Genomic DNA, 13,161 nt, shown 5'->3' on the forward strand with positions numbered 1-13,161 from the left:
CAGTGCTGGAGAACAGTACCGAACCATACAACTGAATGGGACTAAAATCCTTTGAGATGGAGGAGCGGCTAAGTGAGTAAATGCCCTGACTCTGAAAGCAATGTCACGCAGTGTGAAGCAGGGGAGCCTGGTTCAAATATCTGGTGACCTTGGGCAAGTCACTTTAACTCCCTGTGCCTCTGGCACCAAAACATAGATAGAAAGCACTATGGGGCAGGGACATGTGCCTGCGAAAATTCTATGTACCGGCATAACCCGCATTAACGTACGCAATGGGACCGGAGCATGTATGTAAAGGGAAAATGTACTTAATGTGAAGCACTACATTTTCCCCACTTCTCGATGCATGTACTGTGCTGCAATCATCATATACGTGCATAACTGATGTAAATAACGCATTTGTAACTGGCTCTATAGTCTCCCCGCTTGCGCACAGCTTGGTACAGGTAGGGAGCCGGTATTGCTGTTCAGGACGTGCTGACAGGCGCATGCGCGAGCTGCTGTTTGCCTATTGGGCGATTATGCCCTTATTCACGAGTGTACTTAAAGTGAGCGTCCTTAAACCGGGGTATGCCTGTACTGTGCTACGTACACTGTGAGTGCTATACAAGGGGAAAAAAACATAATTATTCACCAAAATATTTAAGGTAGTTTCACAGCATATTGAATACGGGATTTATTCAAAAGGTCCAAAGCCGATGATCGCACCATGATTATTAGCATGAATGGCAGTTTGGGACGCTTTGGACCTGATTGAATAAGGCCCTTACAGAGGAAAACCCTATTACAACACACTGCAGACATCTTACTGTACAGATCAGTATCATAGAGATGTTGCAATATAGTACAGGTCCCGCTGAAACGAAAGGGTTACAAGGTAGTCATGGTGTATAAAACAAACGCTGCATCAGCAGATTGCGCTGCTGAAATGTCATATTGTTATTAAAGACACTCCCTAAATTACAGCCATTCCCCAACAGTATTATTGTTCCAAAGGCTCTGATGAAATAAAAGGACATGCATCTGATGTACAGTATATGGCAAAGCTGGGCATTTTGCACTTGTTTGCCCAACGCATTTCACCAATAATGACCTTGCCGTTTCTCCCACACAATGGTACAGTTTGCTCTTGGTGTTCCTGCACCAGAGATATATAAATGATAAGCAAATTACCAACAATTGTGCAAAGTTGTAGTAGCCATTACTGGTCCTGGAGAAGTGAAAGTTTGTCATATGACATGATACCGTTTAGTGGACCAACAGGAGAGCTCGTTATGGAGGTATTAATAATGTCTATGGAACCTCCCAGATCTCTTTTTAATGAGTGTCTGAATCATGTGGATTCTGTGGGCTGAATGAGTGGTTTGGTGACTTAAGGCACTAACTCTGGAAACAATGACACTAAGCTTCTGGTGACCTGGGGCAAATAATTTTATCTCCCTGTGCCCTAAGCAGGAAAATTACATTGTAAGCTCTATGGCAGGGGTTCTTAACCTGTGGTCCATGGACACCCTGGGGGAACATGGACAAGGTCCAGGGGATCCGTGATAAAATAAACAATACATTTTTAGAACTGCCTAAAACGGAACCAGAAAAAAATAGAACTCTGACGATATTTAATTTCTGAAACCCACTATTAGCGATCACAAAGGATCTAGGGGTAGGTTGTTCAAAACACCGCTCTAAGGGATAAGGGCCCATTGTGCTTTATGTACAGCGCTGCATACAATTTCAGCGCTAAATAAGATAAAATAATATTTTTCCTTGATAATTTTGGTATCAGTATTAATCCCAATTTTGCATTTAGGAGACTTTAAAAAGTAAACCCCACTGGTTTAGAAATATGGAACAAAAATAATAAAAAAGTGATTTATATCATGTCTGTAAGAGTGAATGCACCTTTCAAAGTTCCACCACAAATTCTCATTCTTTTTCTGCATCTCGCTTAGCTTTATAATCAGTGCCCCTGGCAATACCCGCTGACTTTGTACCCGCACTCCCCTGATGGATGAAGCAGTAGGTGGGATTTGCTTGTTGGCACTAAGACATAAGAAAGCTTAATTGCTATTTGGAGCAGAAAAAGTAAAGCAACATTCTCGTGCCACTGAAAGGGCAAAGAAAGAGCCGTGTGTGTGCTGGAAATACACACACATGCAGTTTCCCATCTTTCTGATTCCTGCTGTTGTATGCCATTATTGCACAGAAATCTGCACGTTAGGGTCGGAAACGCAATGTAATGCACAGCCGCCCTGCCTGGCAAGAAGTTATTGGGTATTGATCTCCATCGCGTTAACCCCTTTGCCGGTTTCATAAGGGGCGACTGTCACGGGAGACCAAACAGTTTACACCTTTTTACCAGGATCATTCATTGAGCAAAACAAGTAAGTGAAATAAATTGTAGATTTATTCGCATGAAAAGGCATACACCCAGTGGAACACAAAATACAGGCAAAAAGACACACTATCTTGGGAACTGTGGTAAAAAACTAGACTATCCTAGGTGCAGGGAAATCCTTAGTAAGGATTTTCCCCTGACCAGGACTTAGCCTGAAATGTCCTCTTTCTTGCTGGAGACTAGAGACTCAAATCTAATGGGTGCATGGATTCTTATAGTATTTCTGACTCCATTCACAAAATACTACAGCCCCATTAGAAGCGTGAGAAATTTTTCAGCAGCCAATCAGAGACCAGCCAGTAGAAAAAACAGGGTTAGCTGGAAATCTGAATGAACCAATGGGCATGTGCAACTTGACACTTCTGTCCCTGGTTCCCTCAATGCCACCCGCGGTCACAGGCTCCCCCAAGTCTGACAGAACAACTGGAAGACCGGACTTGGGTGCTAAGCCTTTTTTCCTGCTGCCCATTTGCTTCTCACACCTCTGGCATCCTCTGGCTGCTTTGAACTCCGATGTCTCCCAGACTTACTAGCACCTAACTTGGTAGCCCTTGCAGTCTCTGGGACATTGGTTCTGAAAGCCCACTAACTTATAGTGCATAACACTACACTTCATTACATTACATGCACTCAAACAATAAACCTTTAATACATCCCTAAACCCTGGGTATGGGGAACAGAAAGTGCACTTTTATTCCTATCCGCCTATATTCCCCACACTCTATCTATAGGACTTAGCTGGACTCTGAGAGCCCCCCTACAACCTTATCTACGGCTGGGGATCCCCATCAACCCATTACTGGTTCTGGGCTACCTGGCACTAACGGGGGTACCCCTATATTACCTAGGGATCCCGCAGCTACAGGAATACTTTTCATCTCCCTGTACCTCATTTTACATTTCTGACTGTGCTGAAGCAGGGAACCCTAGTGGCGAGTCGTGCAAGCGTTTTCAAGGGGAGATATTGCCAGGACAATCTACCTACATGTATCCAGGAATCAGACCTGATTCCTGGGTACATTTTTAGGGGAACCGACAACGTCGGACCCCAACTACCTTGGCACATTCTGACAACACTTTCTCCGCAAACCCCCCCTTGAAACTCATACCGTAGCAATCCCCGCTTGCCGTCACAGTGACTGTTTTGGGAGAGATACAACATTTTAAAATTGGAAGACTGTAACAAAATAGCCCCCTCTGGCTACCTCGCTGTATTTGATGAAGAAGTAGAAACTTGTACGGTCTATAAAGCTTATGTACAACTAATGCCCATAGTCAATGTGCTGTCAAGTCACTTCCCAGTCTTGGACAAGAGTTCACCTGTATGCAAATAGAGGGGACTGAAATCTTCTCCAACACGGGAAGTGGCTTCATAGATTTAGTCCATTATTTAATAACTCTCATATTGGTCCATTAAAAAGGTATTACAACCTGTAGCAATATCAGATGATTAATAGACAGCTGGTCATGTGGCCATTTGAAACATTCCTCTTCAAAACCAGCGCAGGAACCAGCACAATATGTTAGCAATTAGCACAATAAGTATACATCTCCTTCCGTTCCAGGACTCGCCCCTGGGGCCAAATCCGTTTTACACACTGAGGCACTGCCATCTTTTATGATGTTTGTTAAAAATCAAATCCACTGCTCTCTTCATCACATCCACACCTCATGTCAGTGTACCTCCGGGACTAGAATAAGGGAAAGAGCACAGCAGATGGAACACCCTTTGCTGCCAAGGTGACAGCACTGCAGAGTGGGGGTAAACTTTTTCATAGGGATGTGAAATGTCAATATTTCACTCATTTTCCTGTTGCACCGAAGTCTAATAAAGTGATGCCACCGCTTTAAATAAGAAGTATGTTCAAGCTGGAATAGAATGGAAGTGTAAAAGTTAATCAAATCCCCCCCCCCCCCCTCCTGTGTCTCCGCTTATCATGTTTACAAACGAACCTAAAACAAGTATTTCAAAATACTTGTAGGTGTCTAGTTTGTGTAAGAGTGAGTCAATCACCCAGGTGTAACCTCTTATTCATGCCACTGGTTCATTTTACTCCTAGGTGGGGTTGCACCTTTAGGAGTCTGTAGAAAAGCACTAAGAATGTGGGTACTCTACCTACAAAACAGATGTTGAATAAGTATAAACACCAGCACAAGAGTCAAAAGTCAAAGCCATGTAGCTGAAGCCATCTTTGAATCCCTTCATTGTTAAAGGGGAATGCAGCAGAAAGTTAAAGAATACGGGAAGGTTACTCTCTATACTACAGGTAATGCTTTTCTAATCCCTAGCACCATATTTGTTTGCCAGGCTAAAGTCTCCAACAATACAGGTAGGTAATCTCTGCTACTGAATTTGCCAGATGCGGACCAAAAAACTAGAAATGTCGGCCTTTTAATCCCGACACCAAACACTTCAGCCATCCGGCTTCCTGTGACCGGTGCTAATTAAATAACTTTGAAGGATAAAAGCCTTGGGATAAAGCACTTTGCAAAATGATTTTTAAAAAAAGTGATACCATCCCTCTGGGGACTAGGATTTGGGATTTTAATTCATCCATTCTTCAGTGTGATGTCTATGGATATTTTACATTTAATTAACAGTGTCCTATGTCAATATTTATTTATTTTGTCATAGGATTTTGTGCCAATTCAGCGATTTAGCCCCTGGCCCTTTCTGTATTTTAATGCATATTCTTTATAATTGCCTGTTTCGTTGTTTAACATTCGCCTGCATACTGTAGTGCAAATGTAGCAAGCTTCCAGTAACTCTGGGGGATGGGAAATCATTGCACTTTTTGCCGGGGTTTAATAGGAAGGATCTGTACTGTGTAGGTGACACATTTATAGGCTCTTGACCACTTCTCATTAGAGCTTCACCACCCCTCATAAAGTGGACGTTGCTTTAATGCGCTTATTGACAAACCTCCCCAAAAACGGCAATGGGTTCCCATGACATGGACCTCGGATCACGGAGAAACGTTATCAGATTCAGAATCCTTCATTGGAGATTGTGTCAAGTGAAATGTGGTGCAGTTCTGGGGGGTAGACGAGTTCATAGATACATCTGGAGAAACATTTTGCACCATAATTGCACCACTTTTGCTTTGATACATATAGTAAAGTCCATTATCTCTGCACTGATGTATATTTCACACTAAACACATTATGACAGGGATGGCCAACTCCAGTCCTCAAGGGCCACCAACAGGTCAGGTTTTCAGGATCTCTCTGCTTCAGCACAGATGGCTAATTGAGCCAATTGTGCTGAAGCAGGGATATCCTGAAAACCTGACCTGTTGATGGCCCTTGAGGACTGGAGTTGGCCACCCCTGCACTATGGCCATTTCATACTGAGCAAACCTAACATAAATCAAACATAAGCTTGATCTGGATTTTGGATTTACTGCACCTGCGTAACACCTTTACTGACCGAGTTGGGGTTAAACGCACACAGGAGCAGGGTTCGCACTGTGAATGCACTTTGCTAAACATTGAGATAGATGATAGATAGACTAACTTGGAAACGTGTAGTGTAGAAGCACTCAACCAAGCTACATGCTGACTCACATTCCCAAATGCTGTTTCACATTTCAGGGGACGTTACTTGTTCAAAATGTTAACAATACTGCACTGTATAATGATAGTGACAATCTCTACACTTCTAGATACGGCTTTTACCCTGTCTAAAAGAATGACGGTGCCCACTCATGGTTCCCTCTAACACCCCCACCCACCAGGAAAGGCTGGATCCTTTCCTTCTGTAGTTTTAAGTGTTTAGCAGCAACATGCAGAGTATTACAGTAGAATATTTGGGATGTGAAGAACTCCCCCCCTTCCTCCCCAGTCAGCATTTCAACATTGATATTTCTGCAAATTAAGAACGTAAGAAATTTCCAAACAAAGTTTGTAATTAGGGTGAAAAAGTCAATTCCTACTAACACAAGCAAACTTCTATCGATCAGCTATCGGAAACTACACCTTTAACACTTTCGCTGCCAGGCACATTGCATAGCGGCGAAAGGGTTGAAAAAAGTCAGGGCCAAAAGTACATTGATGAAGTTCTAACTTGTTTTTCCCCTTTCCCCTGTTGGGAGGGAGCTTTGAATAAACACACACAATCACTGAGGTCGTTAAAGCTGTGAAACAGCTTGGCTCTCAGAAAGTGCTGCTTTTAGTTCTTGCCTGGGCTTCCTGCCCTCGAGAACAATATCAGGCGCTGAGCTTTTCTCGGGCGCCTTGCTCTTGGAACTTGGATTCGCCCAACTTCAGCGTTTTTTCCTCTCCGACTACGAATGCGAAACGCCTTCCCCCCCCCCCCCCCACCCCCCAACAGGTCAGGTTTTCAGGATATCCAAGCTTCAGCACAGGAGGCTCAATTTGATTGAGCCACCTGTGCTGAAGCAGAGATATCCTGAAAACCTGACCTGTTGGGTGAAGGGGGGTGGGGGACTTAAGAACTGGAGTTGAGCCCCCCTGCCCTAAAGCAACAGACCTAGGGCCTCATGCAGAGAGCAGCGATAGAAATAATTGGAGAGTTTAAGAAAAAGTAGGTTTAATGGAGAGTTTTATTCTCCATATGCAGAAATGTGCGAAATCTGCAATTGAAAGCATGAATGCGTGTGTTGAGTTTAAAATGGAGAGATGCGCGCTGCAGAAAAGTGTTTGAAAAAAATCGCGCTTTTTTTATTTTTTCTATGGCCGGCAAGCTCCTGCTTCTTGCCAACTTTTGTTGGCGGAGGAAATTGTAGAAAATCGCGCCAATAACAGCCGCTAGATGGCGATCGCGCCTTTCTGAATTTGGATATTTTTAACACTGGCGAGATGTAGGTTCTCGCCAGCCGCGCGGCGAGATTTATAAATAGAAGAAAAAAAATGGCGCGTTTTTCCTACCTCGCCATTTTCTGCTGTTTTCTGCGCGAATTTCACCAAAAAATGGCGATATTTGCTATAGCGCTGCTCTCTGCATGAGGCCCCTAGTGATCGAAAGTTAAAACCATTTCTTTTTAGCATGTTTTATTACAGGAGAATCTCCATGCAAGGATGCTAATTATCAGAGACCACAAATGTTTTGTATCATTTCCATGATGACACCTGGAGTTGATCAATGTATACAGTTTGGATCATTTGTAGGGAACTTTGCACACCTCTTTGTTAAAGGTTCAATCTGCCCAGCATAGTTACTGCTGACCATGAATTGGGACCTTCCTGTATTTTTTATTGTAACATTTGATTTCTGATTTAGCTGTAACGCTTTACAATTTTAATGTATTAGTTTCCCAGCAAACAAAAGATTTAAAGCATATTTGATACAAGCATGGCTTATGATGCCTTACGCACTTTATACATGAAATTAAGTAACCAACAACAAATCCCAGAGTATTAAAGGATTGTGACAACACCCGGAATACCTCTCTGCACATACAATAGCATTAATACCCTCTAATGCACAGGTTGGAATGTTACAATACCTACATCTTGAAAGCATTAAGGGATCTTGAATTGGTTAATGGATATGTGTTCATTGTGCGTCAAAGGATATTGATGCATGTTCACGTGATGCTGTCTAAACAATATATACAATTCTATAATGCACCCTAAGGAGTGTATTACAAACCTGAAAAGCAGTAGTTCCATATGGTTTCATCGGAGGCTTATAACAGTGACTAAGGGCCTCATGCAGAGAGCAGCGCTATTTAAAATCTCGCCATTTTCCGGCGAAAATCGCGCAAAAAACAGCTGAAAATGGCGAGGTAGGAAAAACGCGCCATTTTTTTTTTCTATTTGAAAAAATATATATATATACAAATACAACTGTATGCTCATCGGCATGTCTTAGGCAGGTCTGCAACCCCACCTTTCACCATTATCACCCAGCATACAGCACTTCCACTGCAGCAAGGGATTCTGGGAAATGACATGCAAATGAGCACACAGTGCCACTTTTTGCCTCAAAAACCATTTTTAACATGGTTCCCTATAGGCTTAAGCTTGCTGCATGGTCACAGCTTTGAGCACAGCCAGGGTTAAGGTGCATACCCATAAAACCAGCTGTTTCGACCTTAATGGGTCTCATCAGTGTGGGGTTGATTAACTGGGTATGCAAAGAGGCTATGGGATAGGCTATACCATAATACTGAGTTAAGTTATGGTGAGTAAAAAAAGTGACAAAAACCCTCCACAGGAAAGCAAATATGCAAATATAACTGTATGCTCATCTGCATGTCTTAGGCAGGTCTGCAACCCCACCTTTCACCATTATCACCCAGCATACAGCACTTCCACTGCAGCAAGGGATTCTGGGAAATGACATGCAAATGAGCACACGGTGCCACTTTTTGCCTCAAAAATCATTTAAAAAAAAAATATATATATATATATATATACACACACACACACATACGAAAATATATCACTAGTGATCTAAATTACTGGCACAACACTAACTTAGGGCAAAAGAAAGTCCCCCCTGGGGACTGAAACGTTGGACCTGTGTGCATATTGACTGCAATTAAGTAATCTTTTTCCCTAACTTAGTGTTGTGCCGGTAATTTAGATCAGTAGTGATCTATTTTTGACTATCTTAGCCCCTCTACCTTGCACCACGACAGCCTCCTCTCTCAGCCAAGTATTTCACCAATGATCATACATTAGCCTGCAAATTTATTATTTTGAAGACCAGGTGCGGTTGTTCATCCCAGATGAAAGGTTTGAGAACCACTGATCGTGTACAGCAAGAAAGGTTGCCACACACTGCTTTAGACAGAATGATAGAAAGGAGTTAAAACTCCTCTTTTGTGTCCATGCTTGCCAGACACACCTTGGTTTAATTATTGTTTTGCCGGTGAGCGCCTCCATTCCCGCAGTAATAATACTCTGTGCTGATGGATGGTTGTTGTACAGATTTCCATTAACTTACCAACATTGGCTCGTTCGGCCTGGAAAGTGAAGAAAACAAACAGCAAAGCCAGAGCTGCCACTGAATGTTCTTGAACTACATACTGTAGACTAGATGCTCATATGTTTCCCCTATATGTCGTAACGTAATAAACTTCTAAAAGGTAAATACTAAAAGGTGGGAAATAAAATGATATTTGTCTGGTAGTAACACAACACCAGTGTAAAGGACGGAAATATCAATTTCAATATTTTATAAAACAGATGGTTTCACTTTTGATGGTATAAATTTTGCACATTTCCGCAAAATATCACCGGACAGTATGCGAGACATGGTGTGTGCCATATTCATAGTCTCGGCACTGAACGAATCCAGCGATTTATAGGTCATTTAGAAAATGAGTATATTAAACTAAATTTCAATGCACATTGACTCGATACTTGACTAATTGCTTATGAAATTAGCTGCGCATTTTTAAGGCATTTATAAAGAGCAAATTTAGCTTCGTTCGTGACCTCATGTGAAAGTTTTGCATATCTTTATGCATACTGTATATGTATGTCTTTATTTATATAGAGCCAAAAGTGTACTCCGTGCTTCACAAAGACAATACAGTCCAGGGAATTATAATAATACAGTGAGCGCAGCAAAGTCAGACAACAGAAAAGGAAATCCCTGCCCTGGAGAGCTTACAATCTAAGTGGTATGTTGGGAACTTACAGAGACAGCAGGTGAGGGAATAAGTGCTGTGCATGGCAGTGCTTGGCCACAATTGTTGGTAGTGACTGAGTATAGAATAGTAGTCATGAGTCCAGGATATTGGGATGCTTCTTTTGCGATGTGAGTTTTAAGGTAGGTTAATACCATTAGCAGAGAAAGAAGTGGCAGGGAAGCGTAGGTGAGAGCAGCTATGTATATGGCTGGGTCCAGGATTAGGAAAATGCAAAACTGGTATAAAATCAGTCGATGGATCTATAAAAAACTATAATGTTGGTCCCCTGAAAGACATCACTTTCTACAATGAATCTAAACTTCTTTTTAGAAATGACGTATTGTAATATACATATCATCAGAAACACACTAAACTAGGTTTCATTTCCAAGATCTGGAACAGTTTTTGCTCCTCCAATTTGCCCCATCAAATCTATAGACCGCAAGACATGGTCTTTCCATGAAAGTTCTTTCTTTACACAGTTCCAAAAAACATACAAAATACCAGTAAGTTTCTATGAAGCGCTCCAAGCAGAAGACGGAAAGGAGGGGATATCAGTAGAGAACATAAACCTGTTTGTTCACTTTTGAATTGAAACTTCTTTGGTAGCCGTGGCATCCTGAAAAATCTCATAGGGAAAGAAACCGAAAATGGGAACGGAAGCGAGTGACTGCGCATGTGCAGAATTGTCCTGCACAAGTAACAAACACTGCCTGCGCATGCGAACCAGTCATATGCTGTCTCAGCACCTGGGTCCGTTCCTCATAAATGGGCGAATGCACCGAACTCGGCGCATGCACAGATGGCTCCATTCTCCGTCATGATGCATAGATGGGTCCATTCCTCGTTAATTGGCGCATGCACAGGTGGCTCTGTTCTTCTTTCTTGATGCTGACATGCGCAGATGAGTCCGTTCCTCATTAATGGGCGCAGCTCTCTGACCATGCGCAGATGGCTCACAGCTCCATTCATCATTGATCAGCGCATGTGCCGACACGGAGTCATGGCACTCTACACATGCGCAGAGAGGTTCGTTCAACACTACTGTGCGCATGCACAGCAACGGACATGCGCACATGTCCCCCTCACTCCACACGTGTGCAGACGCGGCTGTTACTATGCACATGCGCACATACAACAATCACTGTGAGCATGCGCCCACACAGCCCTACATACACGGAGGCACCGTCTTTGCCACGCAAAGAAACCTCATCACGTCAAAACCCTTCCCATCAATATGTAACTCCCCCACAGCTCAGTAACCACTCGCAACAGTCACAAACAGATCAGAGCACATTACTACCATCGCATGACAACACAACATTGTGCCTTAATCACTACAACAATTACAATGGCCGCCTAATATGCAAAGCCTGTGTCCTAAAAATGTGCAAACTGAAACACTGTATTATATGCATTCTCTGGTCTACCTATATCCTAACTCACATATTGCAATTACACATTAACACCACCTGCACCCATCATTAATAATTCAAATCCATATTACACTCAACCAATTCCTGTACTTTACTACCCACATCAACAACACATAATCAATTGATCTTCAAAAGTAGCGTATAACTGGCATGCCACAAATAAAGAAAATGTATTACAATCAAAACTGTCTTTAATTGTGCAGTGAGCATGAGTACCTACATTTGATTTCATTTACAAAACACAGAGAAGTTTCACTTACATCGCGTGTGCTTGGCACACACACCATTTGTTCTCTGTGGTTTATCATCTTTTTGGTATTCACCGTGAACGTGCCGTCCCTGATATCTCCTTTATTTATGGACTATTCAAGGACACGACCAAATGGTGACACAAATCAGGAGTGACAGCCCAGGGGTTCATTGAAAGTTCGCTGCGCGGTCACAGCGATAACCAGCTCTCGGCTGTAAAATTATTATCGCTTATTTATAAAGTGCCAAGATATTCCACCGCGCGTGGCACAGAGGGGCACAGAGAGCGGGAAATGACAAACAGAAAGACAAATAAGGACAAATGGACAGATACAAAAGGTGATAAATTATTATTATTATCGTTTATTTGTGAAGCGCCAACATATTCCGCGGCGCAGTACAAAGGGTGTAGAGTAGTGTATATTACTAAAACAAACAGTTACATACAGATAAGGACAAACCGATACAAAAAGGTAATTAAGGCCCTGCTCGTGGGAGCTTACACTCTACAGTGAAGGCTTTAACCCGTTCAGTGCCAGAGAAGCCTGCAATAAGGTTCTGAAAATGTCCCTTTAGTTTAAAGACAGACAAATATACTGCCAGGAGAACTTGGCCGGGATCCTAGGATGCAGCAGGGAAGCAGAAGGTGTTTAGGAGATAGGGAGGAGCAGGCACACACTGGCATTTTTATTCTGATAATGAGCGGGGTGAAATGAAGCCGTTTGCCAGACGTCTGTGCCACAAAGTTTATGGATGATCTTGGGATTGCCACGTATATCACCTTCTCCTTGGATGGCGACCATAATTACCAGGTGCCAATTAAACACAGCTGAGTGATTGCAGTCCTCATGGATCCACAGACATTCAGCATGTGTTAACCCTTTGTTAAACTGGCTAACCACATTGCTACCGTAGGGTCATCCTACACATAAACTTATTGGCTGCGAGAATATACTGTAATCACCAAACTTAGCCAGAGGTTTATATCTTCAACATATCAACAACTTCTACACCCGTAAATAAAAAGCACCCCCACAAATCCTGTCTTCACCTCCTCTCCCTCCTCCTTCTTGCTACAGGGGATATCTCTACTAATCCTGGACCCAGTCATATACACACCTGCTCTCACCCACGCCTCCCTGCTACCTCTTTCACGGCTAATGGTATTAATTCATCAAATTTAATACCGACCAACCTTAAAACTCACATCGCAGAAGAAACATCCCAATAGTCTGGACTCGTGGCTTCTGTCACACACCCTCATTCGCTACTACCAACCACTGTGATCAAGCACTGCCATCTACTGCACTTATTCCCTCACCTGCTGTCTCTGCGAGTCTCCCAATATACCACTTAGATTGTAAGCTCTCCGGGGCAGGGATTTCCTTTTCTATTCTCTGACTTTGCTGTGCTTAATGTATTACTATAATTCCCTGTACTGTATTGTGTTTGTGAAGCGTAGACTACACTTTTG

General features: G+C 42.7%; 1 protein-coding gene across 27 annotated transcripts in view; it reads right to left on the reverse strand.

Moving 5' to 3' along the window:
- Window positions 1–13,161, reverse strand: part of ABLIM1 (actin binding LIM protein 1) — a 233,540-nt gene that overhangs the window by 68,511 nt on the left and 151,868 nt on the right. The gene's annotated exons all lie outside the window — the stretch shown is intronic.

This window comes from Ascaphus truei, chromosome 8, assembly GCF_040206685.1.
Source record: "Ascaphus truei isolate aAscTru1 chromosome 8, aAscTru1.hap1, whole genome shotgun sequence".
NCBI lineage: Eukaryota > Metazoa > Chordata > Amphibia > Anura > Ascaphidae > Ascaphus > Ascaphus truei.